Source organism: Euprymna scolopes, chromosome 15 (genome assembly GCF_053919585.1).
Source record: "Euprymna scolopes isolate OS-2025 chromosome 15, ASM5391958v1, whole genome shotgun sequence".
NCBI classification, from domain to species: Eukaryota; Metazoa; Mollusca; class Cephalopoda; order Sepiida; family Sepiolidae; genus Euprymna; species Euprymna scolopes.
The window spans coordinates 107,193,187-107,217,011 of NC_136496.1; the positions used below are offsets into that span (position 1 = coordinate 107,193,187).

The 23,825-nt window shown below is 33.9% G+C and overlaps 1 long non-coding RNA gene across 1 annotated transcript in view; it reads left to right on the forward strand.

Moving 5' to 3' along the window:
• The window catches only part of LOC145294058 (uncharacterized), a 431,075-nt gene that overhangs the window by 401,918 nt on the left and 5,332 nt on the right, over positions 1–23,825 (forward strand). The window lies entirely within an intron of this gene.

Below are 23,825 nucleotides of genomic sequence, written 5' to 3' on the forward strand. Positions count from 1 at the left end.
AAAAATTGACAGAGTTATTGCGTAGGGAAATGTACGCAGACACACAGACACACACAGACACTTTCAATATAGATTCTGTGAGGCACACGTGTTTTATCATTTGGATGCAGTCTCTGTTTTGAATGAAATCTTCAATCTACAGATCAGCATCTTTGAGGAATTCTGAAAAGAAATGTTGCTTTTTACACGACGCACTGCTCTGGTGGAAGATCTACAGAGCATTAACCCAAGAATCTTTCTCTTCAGGGATGTCTAATGCAATATTTGTTTTTATCCCATTTGCATCTTTAATCAGCTGTTAGAAAACCTTGAAATGTACCCTGACGTGTCCTTTGGGAAGATCTGATTTAGATTTGAACCTAGGTATTTATTGAACACTTTTAAATTATTTTGCAAGATAAACATTGATCTTTGGTTTAGATTTGAACCTAAGTATTTACTGAACACTTTGGAGTAATTCATTGACTTCTGGTAAATAAATATTGACTTTAAATTTGAACCAAGTATTTACTAAACACTTTGAATTATTCATTAACTATTCCGAGATAAATATTAATCAATCGGTTTAGTATTTATTGTACACTTTTGAGTACAGGGTGGAACGATAAAATTGTCGCCCTAAAGAAAACAACACTACAGCTTTATTTTAAAACTTTTCTTGAAAAAATCAATTCAGGTAATTTGATTGTGTAGTAAAGCTATCTATTCAGTGTATTCGTCTTCAGCCGCAATCATTGCCTCGATATGGGTCTGGTACTTGATCAGGCCTTTTCCACAAGCTCCGATGGGAGTTCGGCAAATACTCGGCAGATGGCGGCGATCAGGCTGGCTTTGGTATTGTGGGAGGTCATGTTGGTGATGTTCTCGATGTATGACCAAACGAAGTAGTCCAACAATCGTGACAGTCTAGCGATTGAGAGATGATCCTGTTGTCATAACTTGGATCGGTAGAGAGCATGAGTTGTACAGCGGCGCATCTCCAATCTCGCTCGTTAAACATTGTGTCACTTTCAGACATGATAGAAGGCTCCTATAACTTATTGCTCTTGGGATTTGTACACAACTGGCCAACTAGTAGATAATCTGCAACAAAAAAGAAAACCAGTTTTCATCAAACGGAACTGGAATCATGTTGTCTTTTCTAGCGCGACAATTTTATCATTCTACCCTATGTATTGTATTGATTTTTGGGAGATTAATATTAATCTTTTACTTTGATTTGAATCTATGTAATAAGTATTGAACACTTTTGAGTTATTTTGCAAGATAAACATTGATCTTTGACTTAGATTTGAACCAAAATACTTACTGAACATTTTTGAGCAATTCATTGACTTCTGGTAAATAAATATTAATCTTACATTTGAATCTAAGTATTTAGTGAACATCCTTGTGTTATTAATTTTTGAATTGAATTTGAACCTAGTATTTATTGAATAGCTTTGAGTAATTCACTGAATCCTGGAAGATAAATATTGATTAGTTTGAGGCAAAATAATGAATTAGCTGCACTGAATTAATAATGTTCAATTGTCGGAACGTCTGAAAGGAGTCTATAAATTGAGATGTTTGATCTTTGATCTCGTTCAAAGAAATTTTCTTAACGATAACACACCAGACAAAAAAAGTGATGAACTGAATTAGCTTACGAGATCAAAAAGAGCATCAGTCTACTGGTTTAGAAAAATCGGACTTCTTAACTGCTTCTTTATTACATAGTTATTGCATTATTATTCATTATTTTATGTTTGTTTGTGTTAAATAATGTCGAAAAACAAAAACAAAAAAACAATACAGAAATGTTTCATTGCTAAATGCAGAAAGCGAATGTCTGTCAGTCAATTTGTCTGTCATTTTTAAGTTTGAAATAAGCATTTTCTTAATCTGTCATCCTTAAGGTGGAAATAATATTTTCGTTATCCTCTCATTGTTAGGTTTGAAATCAAAGGTTTGTTGGTCTATTATGCTTACTTTTAAAATAGCATTTTTGTTTATAATGCTTAAGTTTGAAATAGCATTTTTCTTTATTATGCTTAAGTTTGAAATAGCATTTTTGTTTATTATGCTTAAGTTTGAAATAACATTTTTGTTTATTATGCTTAAGTTTAGAAATACCATTTTTGTGTATTATGCTTAAGTGTGTAATGGCATTTTTGTTTATTATGCTTAAGTTTTGAAATAACATTTTTGATTATCATGCTTAAGTCTGAAATAACATTTTTATTTATTGGGCTTGAGTCTGAAATAACTTTTATGTTTATTATGTTTAAGTTTGAAATAACATTTTTGTTTTTATGTTTAAGTTTGAAATGGCATTTTTGTTTATTATCCTTAAGTTTGAAATAACATTTTTGGTTATTATTCTTAAGTTTGAAATAACATTTTTGTTTATTATGCTTACATTTGAAATAACATTTTTGTTTTTATGCTTAAGTTTGAAATAACATTTTTGGTTATTATGCTTAAGTTTGAAATAACATTTTTGTTTACTATGCTTAAGGTTGAAATAGTATTTTTGTTTATTATGCTTAAGGTTGAAATATTATTTTTGTTTATTATGCCTAAGCTTGAAATAGCAATTTTTTTTATCATTCTTAAGTTTGAAATTGTATTTTGCTTGTCTGTTATGCTGAAGCTTGAAATAGCATTTTTGTTGGTCTTTCATGCTTAAATTTAGGAAAGCATTTTTAACCTCCAGTAAAACGAGTGATTAATCATTAACGGACTACATTTGCATTAGAGTTCTAGTTAAAGCAAAACCATCTAAACATTCTAAGAAAGAATATTGCAACTACAACCAAGAATGTACTGCTCACAGTACTCTTTGTTGTTTTGACAAAGTACAAAATCACCTTCACAATCTAGTGGTAGGTGATCTTTACCTTACAGTCTCTTTTTTGCAGAAGAGACGTCGCTAGTTTTTCTGTCTTTCCATGGTAGGTGCTCCAATCTTTAGGTCGCCATCTAAAACATTCCCAGAAAGAACTCGATTTTCTACTTCAACTGATAAAAAATTATTAAACAGCGTTTCCATTAACAGTTTTGTTTCCCCAAAACCTCCCATCTATAGAACATATTGCTATGGTACTGTTTCACTGCAGACTACAACATGGTCGCCTTCAAGTTCAAGGTCAGCAAATGCTTGTTAAGCTATCCTCTTAAATAATCGACGTTTTTTTTTTGTCATTTCTGTTCATCATTTTCAAACCTTTTATGAACTATAATTCAACATTCTATTGACAATCTAATTAACACTTATCCTCGAGTTGCTTTAGGCCTTCATAAGTGGTGACTCATTAGTGTTACAACAAAAACCTAATTTGAAATTTTAGAAAACTGAAAAATGTTATATTTTTTATTAAATGATTGAAATTTTTTTTTTCTGAGATTTTCGCTGTAGAATCAATGAATTCATGGAAGAGGATTTAGTATTATTTTTCCTTTTTGTGTCGTCGTCGTCGTCGTCAACAACAACAACAACAACAACAACAACAACAACCTATCGGGTCATGTATGTGTCCGATGTTGTTGACGGTTAGTGGTGCAGTTCGAATTGATATGTGTTTGTGTGGTCGGCGCGAATTATGAATTGAGAAACTTGATTACGCTATTTGAAAACATTTGAAATTTTACAAAAGCGATTAATGTTATCTATTTTTTTATCAAACGATTAAAAAAAAATTTTCTGGGAAATTTATCGTAAAACAACATATTCATCGAAGAAAATGAAGAGGAAGAAATAACAATGTCTTCTATGAATATACTGTTTTCTATTATATAAATCTCGCCTGTATGTATGTATGTATGTATGTATGTATGTATGTATGTATGTATGTATGTATGTATGTATGTATGTCTAAAACTTTCGACAGAGGCGACGGATTTTTACGAGATTGATATCATTTTGAAGCTCGACTCTTTGGACGACAAATATCGAAAAATTTGCTAAAACATTAATTCCTTCACTTTCAACTGGGCACTTTTCTACAAGGATTTTTTCGCCGATATTTTCGAATGTCATCCCCTCTTTTCGATTGACTAACCTTAATTTAAACCTTCGACAATTCCGGTTTGGCGATGGACGCAACGACAAAGACGTCACTTTTTTTCACATTCTTTTCCTCCTTTGCGGTACGAGTTCAATCCTGCCTGCCTACTACCACTTTTTTTTCTTTTTGCTCAACACACACCTCCAAACACCCGGGCAACGCCGGGCATCCCGGCTAATAATATATCTCAAAAAAATTTTTTTTAATCATTTGATAATTACTATTTAACATTATTCTGTTTTCTAAAATTTCAAATTAAACTTACATAATAATGTTTTCTAAGATATGATCAAGCTTCTCTATATAAAAAAATAATACTTTGTTTAAAAGAATTATTTCTGCTGAAACAATTATTTATGCGTGGGCGTTGTTGTCACGACATTAATATCCAATGTGAGATAATTTATCCCATAGATAAGAATTATTTGCAGTTATCTGATTTATAAATCGAGATGTTTCAATGTTGTGTATGTGGGTAAAACATTAATTAGGGAGTCGTTTGCCACAGGGAATTTGCAGGCACAGAGGACATCATCACTAGAAGCCACAGGATTCCATGCAAATGATTTTCAAGATTTGTGAGTGGCCAAGGCACCGAACCCGGGGATTCCATTATAATCCACTATTTTAAATTGGTACAACTAGCACTGCAATGTTAATGTTTACAGAAGACTATAAGCAACAGAGGTGAGGAGTTTCTACGGGCCATTTGTGAGATTAGATTTTTTTATTTTTATTTTTTTATTACATTTTCACCCCAAACAAGGCACATTGCCACTTTGGTGTAGGGGGCTACTATCAGGGGAAACATCTATTGGGGTACTATGTAGGGATTAGGGCAGCGAGATGTTGGTTCACGTTGCACTTGAACTTATGCATGGCAATACAGTTGGGGAAGCAGTGACCTGGAATGGGATTCCAAAGTCTAGCAGTTCTGGGGAAGAAACTACTGGAGTAGAAAGATCTTTTACATCTAGGGATCTCTACAGTGTGGGGGTGGAATTTTGCAGCTTGTCGGGTCTGTCGAGGGTGTTCACGTCGTGGGAGCACAAGTGCTTGCAGTTCATCAGAGCATTCACCATTATAATACTTGTAGAACAGGCAGAGGGATGCAACGTTTCGACGATGGGACAGAGGCTGAAGCTTAGATGCCAGTTTAGGGCCTATCAGATTTGCGACTCTCTTTTGAACCCTGTCAAGGAGCGAGAGACTAGTAGCCGATGCACCAACCCAAATATGACAACAATACTCCATACATGGGCGAATAGTGGCCTTATAGAGGTACAGGATACTTTCGGGTGTTAGAAGTTTTCTAGCACGGTAGAGAGAGCCCACCTTTCTCACAGCGGCCCTGGCAATGCCCTCGATGTAATTGTTCCAACTCATGTTCCCTGTGAACGTTATGCCGAGCTTGAGAGACGTACTCTCAGATAAAGAGTCGTTGGCCATTGCTATAGGTGGTAGAGAAGGTTTCTTATAATTATTGAATGAAACCAGTTTTGTCTTGGCGGCATTGAACGTAAACATCCATTTTTGTCCCCATTCCACTAATGATTGGAGGTCATCCTCTAGTGTTTCTGCCATTACTTTAGATATATGTTCATTTGTTTTCCTGTCGTGCCTGCTATAGAGTGTGTTGTCATCAGCATATATACCCATCTCAGAGGCAATTTTGTTGGGGAGGTCATTTATGAATATCAGGAACAGCAGAGGTCCAAGGATAGATCCCTGGGGCACCCCCGCATTTATATCATATTGTTTAGATGTACAACCCTCGAGGACAACCTGGATTTTTCTCTTATCTAAGAAGGATTTAATTATGGTAAGTATTCTACCAGTGATACCGTATGATCTAATCTTCCTGAGGAGACCCTCATGCCATACCCTGTCAAAAGCCTTAGATATATCTGGAGCTACCGCTCTGCCCTCTCCCGCTTTGTCCAGTGAATGATATATGCGTTCAGAGATTACAGTGAGGATGTCTGCCATGGAACGGGCTTGTCTAAATCCATATTGTTGGTTGGTCAGAAGTTTAGCATCTGTAAGGTGCTGGACTAGAGCATAGTTAATTAAGGTCTCAAATATTGGCAAAAAGTGGGAGGAGGCTAATAGGGCGATAATTTAATGGGTCAGTTCTTTCGCCAGAATTCTTGAATACTGGTACCACAGAAGCAGTTTTCCAACAGCCCGGAAAGCAAGATTCATTAAGGCATTTGTTGTAGAGTTTGGAGAGAACTGGAGCTACTTCGGCTGAGCACTTTTTTAATAGCAAAGCTGGGATGAGGTCGGATCCACATGCTTTTGAAGTGTCAAGGTTTTTTATGATAGCATGCACCTGAGCAGGGGTGATTATCAGATCGTCTAGCGTGGCGTCTGTCCACATAGGAAATTGAGGTAGGGGGTGGTTTAGAGGGTCCAGTGTGGAGTTTGAGGCAAACCGACTGGCAAGCATGTTAGCCTTCTCGGTTGCTGAGCAAAGAACCTCGTGATTGTTGGTTAGTGGGTGAATTGTTGATTGCCCATTATTTACTACACTGTTGTAGATTTTCCAGAAGTCACAAGTTCCTAGTTTTTGTGCTTCGATGCGTTTTTTAGTGGTTTCCGTAAATTCCCTCTTAGCTGTCGCTATTTCTTTCTTAACGTTACTTTTAGCTTCTATGTACTTCTGTCTGTTTGAACTGGACTTATGTCAGTTAAACCTGCGGAATGCATGCTGCCTTTGAGCAATGGCAGTTGCGCAAGTCAAAGTAAACCATTGGGGAGTGTGGGGCTTGCTATAGAATTTCCGCATGGGAACATGCGCTTCGATTGCAGTTTTGAACCATTCAGTGGTCTCGGTTGCACACTGTTCAGCAGGAAGAGAAAAAATATTTCCCCATGCGGCGTCTCTGATAAGATCTCTGATGGCTTCCCAGTCAGCCTTTTTATAATATCTCGTTTTTTTGAGCACTGGCTCTTCAGTTTTGGGTTTAGATGGAGCTAAATACCGATTTGTATCATGTAAACATATCTTTCTTGTGCTTTTATGGTCTTACCGGATTTCAGGAAGAGAATTCATCTAGTCTAGTGGAATATCCAGTTTTGTACTGTTACTTGATGTAACATCAGTTATCCTCTTTTTTATTATTATTTTTCTTCATCTTTTTCTTTCAGGGGGTGGGACATCCAACAAGATGTCTGACATTTACCCCTATTTTAGTGAGACCACCTAAGAGATCTTTTTAGGATTCTAGCCGTCCCTTTCAGTGCAATCGTTTGTACTTCACTTGCACTTGGTTCACCGGGTATATTTACTAGGTACTTTTTAAAGTTCTTTTTCATAAGTCCAATTGCTCCTATGATGACTGGTATAATTGAAACTGCTTTTCGTTTCCAATTTCGTTTCATATCATACATAAGTCCTTGATACTTTGTTATCTTTTCCCTCTCAGCTCTGCTAAGTCTTGTATCACTGAGTACACTGACCTCTATTATAGTCGCTTTTTTATTCACTCTGTCCCAAATCATTATATCTGCGTTTTCTAGATATGTACCAGTAGAAATTACGTAGTCATAGTGAATGGTGTTGGTGCCATTCCCAACTGTTTGCTTGGGTATATGTTCCCAAGATTTTTTACTACACTGAACGTTTAGTTTCTTACATATCTTCCAATGAAGGTATTTGCAAACTCCATTATGCCGGTCTGTATAATAGCCATCTCTAAGATCAGGTGACCCATACTCTCAACCTCAATGTTGCAGAACCTGCATTGATTGTTATTGCTTGGACCACTCATCTTTTTGAAGGCGTTCAACATGAGACCTTGGTTTTGTGCAGCAAATATCAACCTCTCTTTGTTGTATTAAAGGGATCCTCTTGTGAGCCGGTCCAGGGAACCATGATTATCGATATATTCTTTGGATAGTTCAGTCGGTAGGTATTTTTTGGGTCCTCCACGTCATTTGTGAGTCAGTCCGTTATCTGCATATATTTATGTATGCATAATGTAAGTTATCAATTTCTGTTTTATGTTACTTCAGTTAAAGTTCTCAGAAATCAAGGGCCCACTTTTGGGGGCTAACACTTGATCTCTATATGAGATATATAGATATTCAAATATTGCATTAAAGTTCTACTTTATCTTTCAAACATTGAGATAGTAAAGAAATTGAGAACATTATTTCTCTCACCCCAATTGAGGATTTAAATATGTTATAGTATATCTTTCTTATGGTCTCTTGGTATTACTGGATCCTAGAACAAGAATTCATCTAGTCTGGTTGAGTGTCCACCTTTATGCTGTTTCTTGAGGTAACATCACTTGAACAAGGTGCAGCATTCAGCCAGTATGGATTAGCAACACAGAGGAGATCTTATTTGGGCCGTGAATACTACATGATTTTGAATATTTAGTCAGGGTTTACTTGCAGGGAAAAGTATCGCCATGCCAGGTCGTCCTGACAATCCTCTATACAAAGAGACCTTAGATACTAGAGGGCAGTCTCTAGTAGGTATTTAAGTTCTCTCAAGTTATCTGTATATCTTTATATATGTCTATGTACAGGATTACCTCCTAAACTAAGTAACTGGTCATTATGAATTTTGTAACAGGGTCGCTAAGCGTAAGGACTCGTAATATGGGCTATATTTAGTTTAATTTTGTTTTATGTAGGCGGGGGGGGACTCTCCATGAAAATTCAGATACTTTCGATGTTTTGTGAAATTTTAACAATATGTACTGAACATATTCCTCGAATTTCAGTAAATTAGGATTAATATAAAAGATTTTATTGGTTTTAATGTAGACATGTTTTCACCTTCGTCCTTTCACGTGATTTGAAGTCTGCATTTACTTCGACACTAGTTATTCTAATATAATTTTACAAAGGTATAAAGTAAAACTTGGACCTCTATTATTCCTAACATTCATAAATGACCTACCCGACAAAATTATCTCTGAGATGGGTATATATGCTGATGACACCACACTCTATAACAGGCACGACAGGAAAACAAATAAACACATATCTAAAAAAATGACAGAAACACTAGAGAATGACCTCCAATCTGTAGTGGAATGGGGACAAAAATGGATGGTCACATTCAATGCCGCCAAGACTAAACATGTTTCCTTCAATAATTACAAGAAACCTTCTCTACCACCAATAGCAATGGCCAATGACTCTTTATCTGAAAGTACATCTTTCAAACTCTTTGGCCTAATGTTCACAGGAAACATGAGTTGGAACAATTACATTAACAGCATTGCCAGGACCGCTGCGAAGAAGGTAGACTCTCTCTACCGTGCTAGAAAACTACTAACACCCGAAAGTATCCTGTACCTCTATAAGGCCACTATTCGCCCATGTATGGAGTATTGCTGTCATATTTGAGCTGATGCATCTGCTACTAGTCTCTCGCTCCTAGACAATGTTCAAAAGAGAGTCGCCAATCTGATAGGTCCTGAACTGTCATCTAAGCTTCAGCCTCGGTCCGATCGATGAAATGTCGCATCCCTCTGCCTGTTCTACAAGTATTTTAACAGTGAATGCTCTGACGAACTGCAGGCACTCGTGCCCCCACGATGTAAACACCCTCGACAAACCCGACAGGCAGCTAAATCCCACTCCACACAATAGAGATCCCTAGATGTAAAAGATCTTTCTACTCCAGTAGTTTTTCCCCCAGAACCGCTAGACTCTGGAATTCCATTCTAGGTCCCTGCTTTCCTAACTGTACTGACAAACAGAAGTTGAAGTGTAATGTGAACCGACATCTTGCTGCCCAACTCCCTACATAGCGCCCTAGTAGCTGTTGACCCTGATAGTAGCCCCTACACCTAAGTGGCAATGTGCCTTGTTTGGGGTGAAACTATAATAAAAAAAATTAAAAAAACTAATAATCTAACACCTCAAATTTTATGATTTTTTATTATATGCATTCGGCATCAATTAATATATATTTCCCAAATTTCAGTGTATTCCGTGTATTTTAAAGGATTTTAGGGAACATAATATGAACACAACTTCATATTTAAAAATTCAAATATTTCAGATTTCATCAAATTTGATCTAGAGTTATTATATATTTAAGCAAAATTCCCTAAGTGTTTTTTCTTCTTTACATTCCTAAATTTAAGACATAAATTCGTGACGTTCTCCAGAATCCAAATGTTATAATAGATTTCGATCAAAATTTAAATAATGATATTAGACATAAAGTGCAGCTATATTATATTTGGTTTGTGCAAAAATAATGTTGTTTTTGACGTTCAGCTATATATAAAAAAACGACATTACTTTTGCACCAATTTTAATTTCTTTAAGGAGACATGAAATTGATACAGAACTGCTACGGGAAATTAATTTCATGTGTCATCTGGATTCTTTGGATTACTGTTCTCATGTTGAGTCTTATTTACATAGTATTTCAGTCGATGTAACCTCCGACCTTCTTCAGGTGTGTCTTGTCGAACTTGGTTGGTTGGTTGTTTTGTTTTACAGCATATCAACCCTTTTCAGGTTATTTAATGCCGAATCTGGTGATTTTGAAGAACGATTTTTTAATATAGTATATTTTTTTTTTAAGTCATATTCTATTTAACCCATAGTTGGGACCCTAACAGGTACTACCACTCCGGGTCAGAGTGGACCTCAGAGCAATGGCAATTAAAGGGTGGCTCCACACTCCCTAAGGCCTGCAAGCTGGGGCCTCACCATCGGATATAGTTTAAGGTCATATCCAGGACCGTCGAACTTGGAAATTTGTATCGAATTTCGAATTAAACCCTTTATTTAATCCTCAAAGTTAGTTTTGCTCAATCACTACCATCATTATCGATCATCATGGTGTTATCTCATCGTCCCCCTTACTCTCATTTAAGCATTATCCTCGAGTGGCATTTGGGCCTTGATAAGTGATGACACTCTAGCAAAAAAATCATATCAAAAAGATTTCATTTAAGAAAGATGAAGAGGAAAACTATCAAAGAGATGGGCCGACCAAATAAGGGTTGAGATTTGCATGCTGCTCCAGAAGACTGAAAGATTAGTCTGAAACCATGATAAGTGGTAGTTGTGTTTCCAAGCAAGTGGCGAAGCTTTTTGGCGTATGTAGCTAAGTCAAGAAAGCCAAAAGAGTTTTAAAAAATGCAGCTGAAGAAGTGCAGAGGTTACATCGGCTGAAACGTTTTGTGAATAACATTAATCCAAATAATAATAGAAACAAACAGTTACAAACCAAAGTGTATGTGACTAGATGTGAAGATGCAAATTGTTTAAATTGAAATCTAATAAATTTATAATTAATATGGATCACCGGCACAAAATCTGTGAAATTAAAGAAAGAAATTGGGAAGATAGGCAAGAAATTGTCCTCCTCTCAGACGGATTATTCGTTTTTTTGCTATTTTTACATAATTTTCGAAGGATTTTCAAAAACCCATGACCAGATACAAGTCTTAAGTAATTCACGATTGTATTCTTAGTATCGTCTGCACTTAGGACTGAATTTTCAACTTCTGGAAGAGTGTCAATTAGAACTCAATTTTATTTAGTATTTTATCCATTATGCCATGGGTTCAAATGAATATTCTTCTCATACATTATGCATATGTGTTAGTGTTGTGACATCATTCATCCAATGTGGGTTAAGCTAAGCCAACCATACATTGTATTGGCCAGGTCATATGTGTAGACTTTCATGAGAAGATGGTGTTCGAATGTGGTCCCCAGCCACATCAGTAAGCCTCGTTGTCTGAGTCTGATTATCGATCGTCTGGATAATCAGTTGTAGCTTGATTGCACTCAGAGATGTTTCAAAAGTCTGTATGCAGGCAAACTTGTGATTAGCAAGCAGTGAATCGACAGACACAGAGGCCATCACCACTAGAATCCACAGGATTCAGGGCAGACAATGGTCTGGATTGTGGAAAATGGAAATGAACGTGGCAGCCATATTTAAAATCTGACAAATCAACCTCTTCTTTTCTCTCCCCGGAGAGTTCCACAAAATGGAGACTTAATTATTGTTATCGCTGCTTGACAAATAAGTTGTTTTCATTCGCTCGTTGCATTTTATCTAATAGCTAAATTGTTGATATCTTCTTTTACTGTGTGCTAATAGTGGTTAAAGCGTCAGACACTCGATTCCGCACACTTCATCATTTGGGGTTACACCAGTGTTGCAATGTACACGTATGGAAAAGAGTATTTCAATGTAAACGTATGGAAAAGAGTATTTCAATGTAAACGTATGGAAAAGAGTATTGCAATGTACACGTGTGAAATATATATATATATATATATATATATATATATATATATATATAACCTTAATGAAAAAGAATTATTTCTTAAAACTGCTCCTGTAGTAAACGGAACCATGGGGCTACTTGCCAGCTGATTACAACATACTTATTTCCTTTTTTACTCACATTCACCCCTAACAAGGCATACCGCCACCTGAACATAAGGGGGCTAATATTTGGGATCATGGTTAGGAAAGATTAACAAGATGTTAGTTTACATTACATTTAAACTTTTGCATATCAGTACAGTCAGGGAAGCAAATAGCAGGAAGGGAATTTCAAAGTTTAGCTGTTCAAGGGAGCAAACTATTAAAGTAGAAAACTTTCTGGCATTAAAGAACCTCAACAGTGAAGGGGGTGAGATTTTTATTGTTAAGCAGATTTGTCGGGGATATGTACGTCGGGGGGGGGCACAAGTGCAACAAGTGCACCAGACCACATTCCATTAAAATATTTATAAAACAGGCACAGAGATGCAAAATTGCGGCTAGGGGATAGGGGTTGGAGCTTAGTTGGCAAAGTGGGATATATTAGATTGGAAACTCGTTTTTGGATCCTATCCAAGAGGTAGAAGCTAGTAGTAGATGCACCAGCACAGATGTGGCAACAATACTCCAGGCATGGGTGAATAGTGGCTTTGTAACGGTATAGAATACTCTTAGGAGTGAGTTGTCTTCTAGCTCGATAGAAGGAACCCACTTTCTTTGCAGCAGCTTTTGCAATATCCTCAATGTATTAGTTTCAGTTCATATTGCCTGCAAAAGTTAAGGGATTTGAAGGGAGACATCTCGGCTAAGGCGTTATTTCTCATGAATATAGGCGGTTGGAGAGGCTTCTTGTAATTGTTAAAGGAGAGCATCTTTGTCTTACTAGCATTAATGTTGCCATCCATTTGCGGCCTCATTCCACTATGGTCTGGAGGTCATTTTCTAACAATTCTGCAATTGTCTTAGATTTATGTACATCCGTTCTTCTCTTATGCATTTCATTTTCAAATCCAATGTAAACAATTTCTTTTTGAACCTCCCTCTTAAATCACCATCATTATCCATCATCATGGTGTTATCTCATCGTCTACCTGACACTCATTTAAACATTATCCTCGAGTGACATTTGGGCTTGATAAGTGATGACACTCTAGAAAAAAAATCATATCAAAAAGATTTCATTTAAGAAAGATGAAGAGGACAGCAATCAAAGAGATGGGCCGACCAAGTAAGGGTTGAGATTTGCATGCTGCTCCAGAAGACTGAAAGATTAGTCTGAAACCATGATAAGTGGTAGTTGTGTTTCCAAGCAAGTGGCGAAGCTTTTTGGCGTATGTAGCTAAGTCAAGAAAGTCAAAAGAGTTTGAAAAAATGCAGCTGAAGAAGTGCAGAGGTTACATCGGCTGAAACGTTTTGTGAATAATATTAATCCAAATAATAATAGAAACAAACAGTTACAAACGAAAGTGTATGTGACTAGATGTGCAGATGCAGATTGTTTAAATTGAAATCTAATACATTTATGATATATATGGATCATCGGCACAAAATCTGTGAAATTAAAGAAAGAAATTAAGAAGATATGCAAGAAATTGTCCTCCTCCCAGACAGATTATTCATTTGTTTTTGTTTTACATAATTCTCGAAGGATTTTCATAAAATATAAAATCATTCAATGTTTCACCAATCTTTCCACCGTTTGCTAAAAAATATTTACATTGCTTTAGATCTGATCAGCCAAGTGCTTTGGAGGCCTACCACAAATTCTCTTACATAAATTCTCTTACACAAAGTCTCTTACCAAGAAATTTAAAAACTTTTCAGATCTCTTCTGGAGACATGGTCAAACCAGCTTATTCTTTGTTCCTTGATAACGTTGATGATATCATTTCAAAACCAGAATTTCTTTAAATTCATCTATTCTGGTGGAGTATCCAACTTCGTGATGTCCTTTGAGATAACATCACTTGTAGAGGATGCACCATTCAATCATACCGAGATTTTATTTGGGCCGTAAATACTATGTTATTTTAAAGATTAAGGATTAAATTGTAGAGTGTATTATCATCATGCCAGGTCGCCAACAGAGAGACGTTAGCATTCGAGGACTGTCTAGTAAGCATTCAAATCTTCTCCAGTTGACATTCAAATTTTCTTCAGTATGCATTCAAATCCTTTTCAGTTGACATTCAAATTTTTTTCAGTTGACATTCAAATCTTTTTCAGTTGGTATTCAAATTCTCTTCAGTGTGCAGTTAAGTCGTCTCCAGTTGGCATTTAAATCGTCTCCGATTGGAATTCAAATCTTCTTTAGTGTGTGTATGTATGTATAGCAAGTCAGATTTCACGCTTTGTCGAAAACTGCAGTGTTGTTTTATTGTGTTCCTTTTACACGTTTCTCAACCGCCAAACTATCTTCCAAATATGGAAGGGAGTAATTTGGTTCTTCTTTAATGCTTTCAATCTCCTCAATCCTCATCAATTTCTGCTGATGCTATTGTTATTTGCAATTAATTTTATTTATAGTTGACTTTCCTGTTTTGGCAGGAACAGGTGTGGTTTAATCAACTTTCGTTTATTTAAATTTATATTGGTCTTATTTATTAGGAACAAATTACACTCTCGGATTCCTACTATGTAACTACCCCCACCCCCACTGCAATACGTGAAGGATAGCTTGACACGTTGAGAAAAATAATAAAAAAAAGAAACCACCTCATTTTTCAATCCAACATGCGTGGCTTGGATAAGAATTTGTTGCCAATATACCGATACACTAAATGCACAAAACATATGTTACACAAGGAACCATGGCGCAACCGATAAAGTATTAAGTTTTAATCACTTCTAACACACACACACACACACACACACACACACACACACACACACACACACGCGCACATATATGATTATATATAGATGTGTGTGTATTGCGAATTATATTATATATATATATATATATGTGTGTGTATATATCGCGATTTATAAATATATATATATATATATATATATATATATATATATATATATATATATATATATAATATATATATATATATATATATATAGCTGCGTAACGGTACAAAACTTATAAATTACTTTAAAGAAAATAGCCGGCAAAACCTGATGGGCTTCTTTCGTCAGCAGATTCATCAGGAGTTAATCGTTGGTGCGTGCAAAAATATAAATAAAAATATCATGTAAGAGCAGAGATCTAATTAGGTGTGCCTGTAAATTTTACCGAGGGAGAAAATGTGTGTGTATCGCGATTTATATATGGTATATACCAGAGAAGCGTCAGAATTCTGGGAGTTGCAGCGGAGCCTTATTGTCGGTAAATCGGATGATGTAAACCTAAGAATTCAACTATGATTCTTCGATTCAACAGAGAGTAAAAAGGATCAATAGGCTGTTTATTTCTGCCATGTCATATATATATATATATATATATATATATATATATATATATATATATATATATATATATATACTAGCAAAAGTACCCGTCGTTGACTGGGTTCAAAAACAGCCTACAGAAAATGGACTCTGATTTATGAAAGTATGATAGGTTATGAAAAGGAAGGGTTGTAAAGAGATAGCTTCAAATTTGGGGGTATCAAAATCAAAGCAAAATATGATGAAAGTAAAAATAAAATAGATAAACTCCATAATTTATTATACCATACCTGTTCACACTGAAAAACACTTATCACAATATTCTGTGGATCTATATTAAAAAACCTTGCTAAACTTTGTGACATATTTCCATTCTATGGAGGTCAGGTGCGAACGAACACCCCATAATTTTATTGTACCATATTTCTTCAAACTGAAACATAATTATCAAAGTATACTTACGCAGATAGATATGAAAAGTCTTTATTAAAGTTTGTGCTTATTTCCATTCTATGGAGACCAGGTGTGAACGCAGACCCCACAATTTTATTATACCATCCCTATTTAAGTTAAACCATACTTATCAAAGTATTATTATGTACATCTATATCAAAAACACTTGTAAACATTTTTTTAAATTTTAAATTTTTTTTATTTCCATACTTTGTGAACCAGGCGTGAACGCAGACCCCACAATTATAATGAACAACCGTTCTGCCAGATCAAACATACCCATTCCTGTGTCTCGATACATCTTCTATCATTATATGGAATCAGTTTTTTAAAATAGTCAACCATATAGTATGTATATATATATATATATATATATATATATATATATATATATATATATATATATATATATATATATATATATATATATATAGTCTTAGAAGTTTTTTAAACTTTAAAACTATTAAAAAAAACTTATTTAATTTAGATATATTTTTTTCATTCGGTGGAAAACTATTTAGTTACTAAGTCATTTAGTTACCTGTACTCACTGTATCAACTTGCTCTCTCGAATTAATTATAGTCATAATGTTGATGTAAGGGATCACCAGTTGTTTACCATGAAACACTGTATATATATATATATACTAGCAGTTCAGCCAGATTTTCTGGGCCCTATGTACTGTTCATAACTTCATGTGGATATTTATATATTAAAAAGTATGCATATGTACGGTAATACCTTTCTATATAATCGGCTTCCTTAACTACTATAGAGAAAATTTGGTAGAGACCGCAGAGGTCAAATTTTTTCAACTTTGACCCCAATTTTTACCCCCTTAACATTTATTGTTTTAGGCTCAAATCAAATTAAAAAGTTTGACACATGTCCAAGTTACCTACATCTAAAATTTCGTGACCCTGCTGTCCGAACTTTCACTTTCTGGTTACCACTTGACGCGTCTTCTCTCCACTCCAAAAGTGAGCTTCTGCAACTTTAGCTTTTCTCTCCCCGAATCCGACTTTTCTCTTCCACAAATACAACTTCTCTGCTCGCAATCTAACTTCAGAATGCCTTCCTTCCCCAAATCACTCCTCTTTTATCTCCAATCAGGAGCATCTCATTAGCATACCTCGTGGTCACCCTGTAGGCATATAAAGAAACAGGGCAGCCATTTTTGTTTCTTTCTTCTTCATTATGAACACGAGGTAAGCCACACAAAAACGCGGTCGGTCGTTCTTGTTTCTTTTTTTTCTTCATTTACACCACATTTGACACATGTCCAAGTTACCTACATCTAAAATTTCAAGTGTTTAGACCCAAAATTGGCGGAGTAGTTTAAAAGCGTTTGCGAAGATCAACTCTTTCAACTTTAACCTCTTGGAAGCCAAATTTTCGCGCCAAAACTGATTAAAAAATCTTGCTGCGTGTCTGAATACCTTTTAGAAAAAATTTTGAAGGGTTAGACCAAAAATTTGCTCAATAGTTTTCTAGAGACCACAAAGTTAAAAATCTTTTGAAATTTTATCCCTTGGTAGCCAAATTTTCGGACAAAGACTGATTGAAAAGCTTGCCCTCTGTCTGAATACACTGTAACATTTCAAATGTTTAGACAAACAATTGGCTGAGAGGTCAAATTTTTTAAATTTACCCTCCAATTATTAAAGAACTTGGAGGTTGAATTCGTAATAAAACCTCGACATCCGACTTAAATAGGAAATACAATGGTTTACCAGGCAATTCTGATACATTCTTCTCACAGATGTTCATATCTTTCCAACTTACGCTGATGAATATGTATGTATGTATGTATGTATACACTGGCCGAAAAGTCCCAGGACACTCTATTTTTAATATTTTAATGTTGTTAAATATGATTGATTGCAGCTTTTGCTAGCGTATTAAGGAATTCTCTAAAAAAATGGCACAAAGAACCTGGAGGCGAATGGAATTGTGCAAGAACAACGAGGGCCAACATACTGATCTCCTAGACCACTAAATTACTCTAGTTGTTTTCTGCTTCGTTTCTAATAAAGTTCTCTTTTTTTGTTGAATTTATATGTTTTCTGTGTGTTTCATTAAAAAATACTGTGTTTTATTAAAAATACATGTATAGTGTCCTGGGACTTTTCGGCCACCCTGTATGTATATATTTATGCATATATATGTATATATATGTTTATAATATATGTATATATATGCATATATATGTTTATAATATATATACATATGTATATATATATGCATATATATGTTTATATATATGTATATACATGTATATAGGTATATATATATATATATATATATATATATATATATATATATATATATAGCTGTATATATATGTATATAGGTATATATATGTATATAGGTATATATATGTATATAAGCATATATATATGTATATAAGTATATATATGTATATATATGTAAATATATATATGTATATATATGTACATATACGTATATTGTGTATATATGTGTCAATGTATATATATGTACATATGCGTATATATATATATATATATGTATATATAAGAGCGAATAGTTAATAAATAGTTTATATGTATATATACATATGTATGTATATATATGTGTGTATATGCATAGATAAATATATATATGTGTGTATATATATATATATATATATATATATATATATATATATATAATGCATGTATGTATGTATATGTTAGGTACGGGCAATTTAATGTCTACTTCCGTAGGGGGGGGGGGCATGGTTTTTAACGCCGGTTAATCATAATAATTTTTAAAATTTTCGAGTACATTTTTATTGTATTTGAAAGATTATAGTTTAAAGTTAATTTCTCAAAGAAAAAAAGTGTGTGACATCAAAAATATATGGAATAATTTTATCTCGAATCTGAAAAACCCTTGATTTCACGTAAAAATTCATTATGACAAAAATCGCGTTTACATTTTTCTGGCAAGGAAAATATAAGTTTTCTGGAATTATTTCCAAGTTAAGTATTAAGTTAAAGTCTTAAGATAATGAATTAATACAATAAATGTACTTAACTTTTGCTAAAAGAGCAATAATCATCCAAAGATGTATCACTGGTTGAGACTTGTTTATCGTATCCAAAAAACGCTGGCGGCAATATTCAAATACGTATGGAAGGACAAATTAGAGATAATTTATGTATTTATTTAACATTATTCTGGCATACCGAGCGACTTTTTTTTTGAGTCGCAGACCCTCCTTCCTTCATTTAAATGATATATATAAATTCATTAATTATACTACTGACAATTTATTCTTTGAAAAAAAAAAAGTTAGCACCATTATTTATTAATATTAATAAAGTATTACAATTGGTTAAGAAAACAATTTATAATCATCGAAAAAAAATACACACTAAAAAATACAGACTTACGTTAAAATGTATCATAATGTTTACGTGAAATAAACGCAAACAGGCGGGTAGTTGAAAAGAGGAGGAGGTTGGGCAAAACAGACTGGTTTTCTTTTCAACTCTGCGCATCCGTACTTACCGACATGGCACATTCGTATTATGTTTACCATTTTTTAATTAAATTATTTTTCTATGTTCCTGTTTTTCGATTTAATTTTTTTTTACTTTATTTTCCAAGATTATATGAACATTATTTTACGTTGATAATTATACGTTCTTGCGTGCCATATAAATATTAGAATCTTACATGTAAAGATTACGTTAAAAATGTAAGCGTAAAAAAATTTTTTTGCAATTATAAACTTTTTGTGTGAAAATATTAAATAAACAATGCTTAATTCAATTATAATATTGGTAGTTCGAGAAATTAATTTTTCTTCGAGTTATATCGATTTCATTAATACGGACTTCATGGGCTTTTTTCGTAATGTTCATGTAAAAATTATTTCATTTTTATTTTATTGTTACAAATTACATAAAAAAAGCAAACATAAATTCTTGCGTTTTTTATTTACTACTGAAAACCATAACTTTAATAAAGGTATTTTTTGATAAATACTGAAAATTTCATTAAAATTGGTTAATTTCTTGAGTTTTGGTGAATTTTTAAGTAAAGGAAGGGGTCAAAATGTTTATACATTTTGAGCATCGGCATTCATTTTGCCCGTACCTAATATATGTACAGGTATATATATATATATATATATATATATATATATATATATATATATATATAGAGAGAGAGAGAGAGAGAGGGTAATATTTGGTTTACATAAAGAAAAGTGTAAACTCAAATGAATATAAATATTATACAAATATTTATATAAGAAACCAAACCAGATGTAAAGCTAGATGTTTTTATAACTTCAAGATATATATATATATATATATATATATATATATATATATATATATATATATATATATATATATATATATATTAAATTCAAAGTAATGTTTAGATTTAATGACAATTTCAGTAAAAAATAACCTTAAACGATATTTTTAGGGAAGTCAAACCAGCTGGCCATGATCTATAAAAAAGGGTTTTTTCAAACCTTGTGAAACAGTTGATAAGCAGATAAAAAATCCGATGACCCCCAAGTACCAATTGTTTCAATTTAGCAACACTTATTTTCCGGATAAAAACTGATAGAAAAGTTTTCCATATGTCTGAATACCCTATATACCAAGTCTGTAGATCAAATATTTATTGAGTATATAGATTGAGAAGTGTCCTTACACACAGATTCTCACATTTTATAGATATATAGATTTATATGTTTAGGTGTTTATATTGACAGAACAAGAGCACGCTACCCCCGTGAAGTGAATAAAGGGTTCCGCTCGAAATTATTTAAGTAGTAAGCTTAATATCTATTACGCTTGTATTAAAATGTTGCTTCCCTGCTAGCTATATCAAATCGCAGAACATTGTTTTACTTTCAATTATATTTGTAACTTAAACGCAGTGACCATAGCTACGTTACTAGGACTTTTACTGAGCCGTACCAAACTGACTGTATTTTAATATGAATCCCGACGCACCATACACTAATAGTTTTTCTCTCATTACGGTACAACCCCCTGCTGGATTCTATGTATATCCAATATATATACTTTACCTCCAATGCCTATGTCTGATTTGCATGTTAAATTAAATTTAAAATAAAAAAAATAAAAATAAAAATTTTTTTCTTCTTCTAACTAAACTTTACTTGACACTCAAAATTCTAATAATTAATCCTACTGTATTCTGTAAGTTTAACCCTCTCCTGAAAACTAACAATCTGCCCTACTCCCCAAGCTGATTAGATTTACAACTATCTATATTACATAGCAATAGCTGTCTCTTCCTTAGCTTTGCAATGTTAAATGCAAAACCTGTACCGATACTCTGTAACGCAAAATACAACATCCTGATTTATAAACGAAAGCTGAAGATGTCCTTATTAGAAATGGAAACCTACTTAACACCCATAACCCCCATACATTCGCATCTACTGGAAATCTCCCCATATAACTATTTACTGTATTATACATAATGTAGACGCCATAGCGTATAATTTACTTCCACCTGTACTGTATTGTACTTATCAAAATGACGTTACTTGTATCTATTAAATACACATAACCCTTCTGCCATCTAAAATATCCAGGGCTTGTACAACAATTTTTAGTTAATTTGTAATATCAAGCCATTCTGTAACGCATTATCCTATTCCTAAGCCAACATAAAAATAAAAGGAAGAAAATTTTATTTTACTTTTATTTTTTACTTATTTATTTATTTATTTATTTTCTCAATTATCAGTTTCAAGGAAAAAACATTAACCTATATGAACTCCTTCCAACAGACCTGTTTGCAAATATAGCTGCTTCCACTGCATGAACTCTTACTCATCCCCTCCTCCAGGAACAAACAATGAAATAGCAATGTCCCGTAATCACTTTGGGGAGTATAATCTCTACGTAGATATATAACCTTTATAAACTAACCCAGTAACAACACTATACTTTATGCGATTCTGGTCGTGAGAAAACTCACCAGGAACAAGTGCAGGGTGTCTTTCCATGCATGACATGGCATTACAGTTAAACCAGTAATATAAAACTATTATTGATGGTTCGTGGGGGGGGGGTGTATTCTATTAGGAGAGCAACTACTCTTAAGGCTACACAAGAGTTAGGGTACCTGTACTACGAGTCGGAAGCAGCAGACAGACAAGCTGTCAAATCTAAAAATGAACCCAGATTAGTCATATGAAACTGAGTGACAGCCAGGTATTCCCACATCGTTCAGACAAGGAGAAGGTCTTTATGTGGAATTCGTACAGATTCTCAAGCCTGGCATAAACACTTGCAAGTTTAACTTGAAGAAGGTCGAAGATTACATCATCCAAAAGGTTGTGAGAATAACAAGATGAGATTAATCAAAATAATATGAATTATCAATCCTCCCCTGAAAAATCTGAAACGTAATTTTAATTCTTCATCTACTGAGAACAATTCACATAGGTCCTAAGTAATTCGCAAATGTATCTTTCGGTCGTCCGCAGTGGTTAGAATACTGGGAAAATCAATTGTAAAAGTGATAATCTCCTGAAGATTGAAGGTTCAATCCTTAGTGTGGGCGACCGAAAAATGCATTTGCGAATTACTTAGGACTTCTATCCAGTCAGGGCTGACAGAACAAGAGCATGCTACCCCCGTGAAGTAAATAAAGGGTTCTGCTCGAAATTCCATCCAAATTCCCAAGTTCCACAGAAATATTCCAGAATTCCACAAGATACACCTGAAAAAGGTCGGAGGTTATATCAACCGAAACGTTGTGAAAAATCACACTCAAGATGAGAACAGTAGTCCGATGAATAATGATACAAATAACCAATCCTCATCTAAAAAATTCAAAAACGTCAAAGTTCCTTTTATATAATAGTAGAGATAGAGATATTAGCTGTACATACCCATAACATATTGCCGGACGGAGGGTTTAGTCGCATACACCAAATATCCTAAGTTGTTGAATTTTTAAAAGCTTAAAAAACATAGCCATTTCCATCTATAAAATTGGAACAGGGAAATAAAATCTCATAGATTAAAGGGAAATAACTCATAGATTAAATAATAACTTCAGTTTTTAAATGCACCTGCTGTTGGTTATACTAACAATTAAACATAAATGAAATAAATCAGCTTTATATAATATTTCTAAATAGCATACTTAACACAATTCTATTACTAATTTCGATTAAAGATTAAGAGTTAATTATTAAAACAAGGTTTCTTTAATGTAATATGCAAATGAGATAACCTTTGGAATGTTGATTCCTTTTGAATAAATAGTATATATATAAAAATCATACAGGAATAAAAGTATATAAGAGTCCGTTTTTCAGTATTAAAATCTATTTGTGAAACAGTGTATCTTTTGTATATATTAACCAAATTGTGAATAAACAGAGAGGAATACTTTATTATAATAAATTGAGTGAGAATGTGTGTGCATGTGAGGACATTTCTCAACCTGTATACTCAACAACGACAAACGTGAAATTTGGTATGTAAGGTATTCAGATGTGTGGAAAACTTTTTAATAAGTTTTCATCTGGACAAAAGGACTATAAAAGGGTCAAAATTGAAAAATTGATACTAGTGGTGGGGGGAGTCATCGGATTTTTATGTTTGTTAACTGTTTCACGACTATGCAT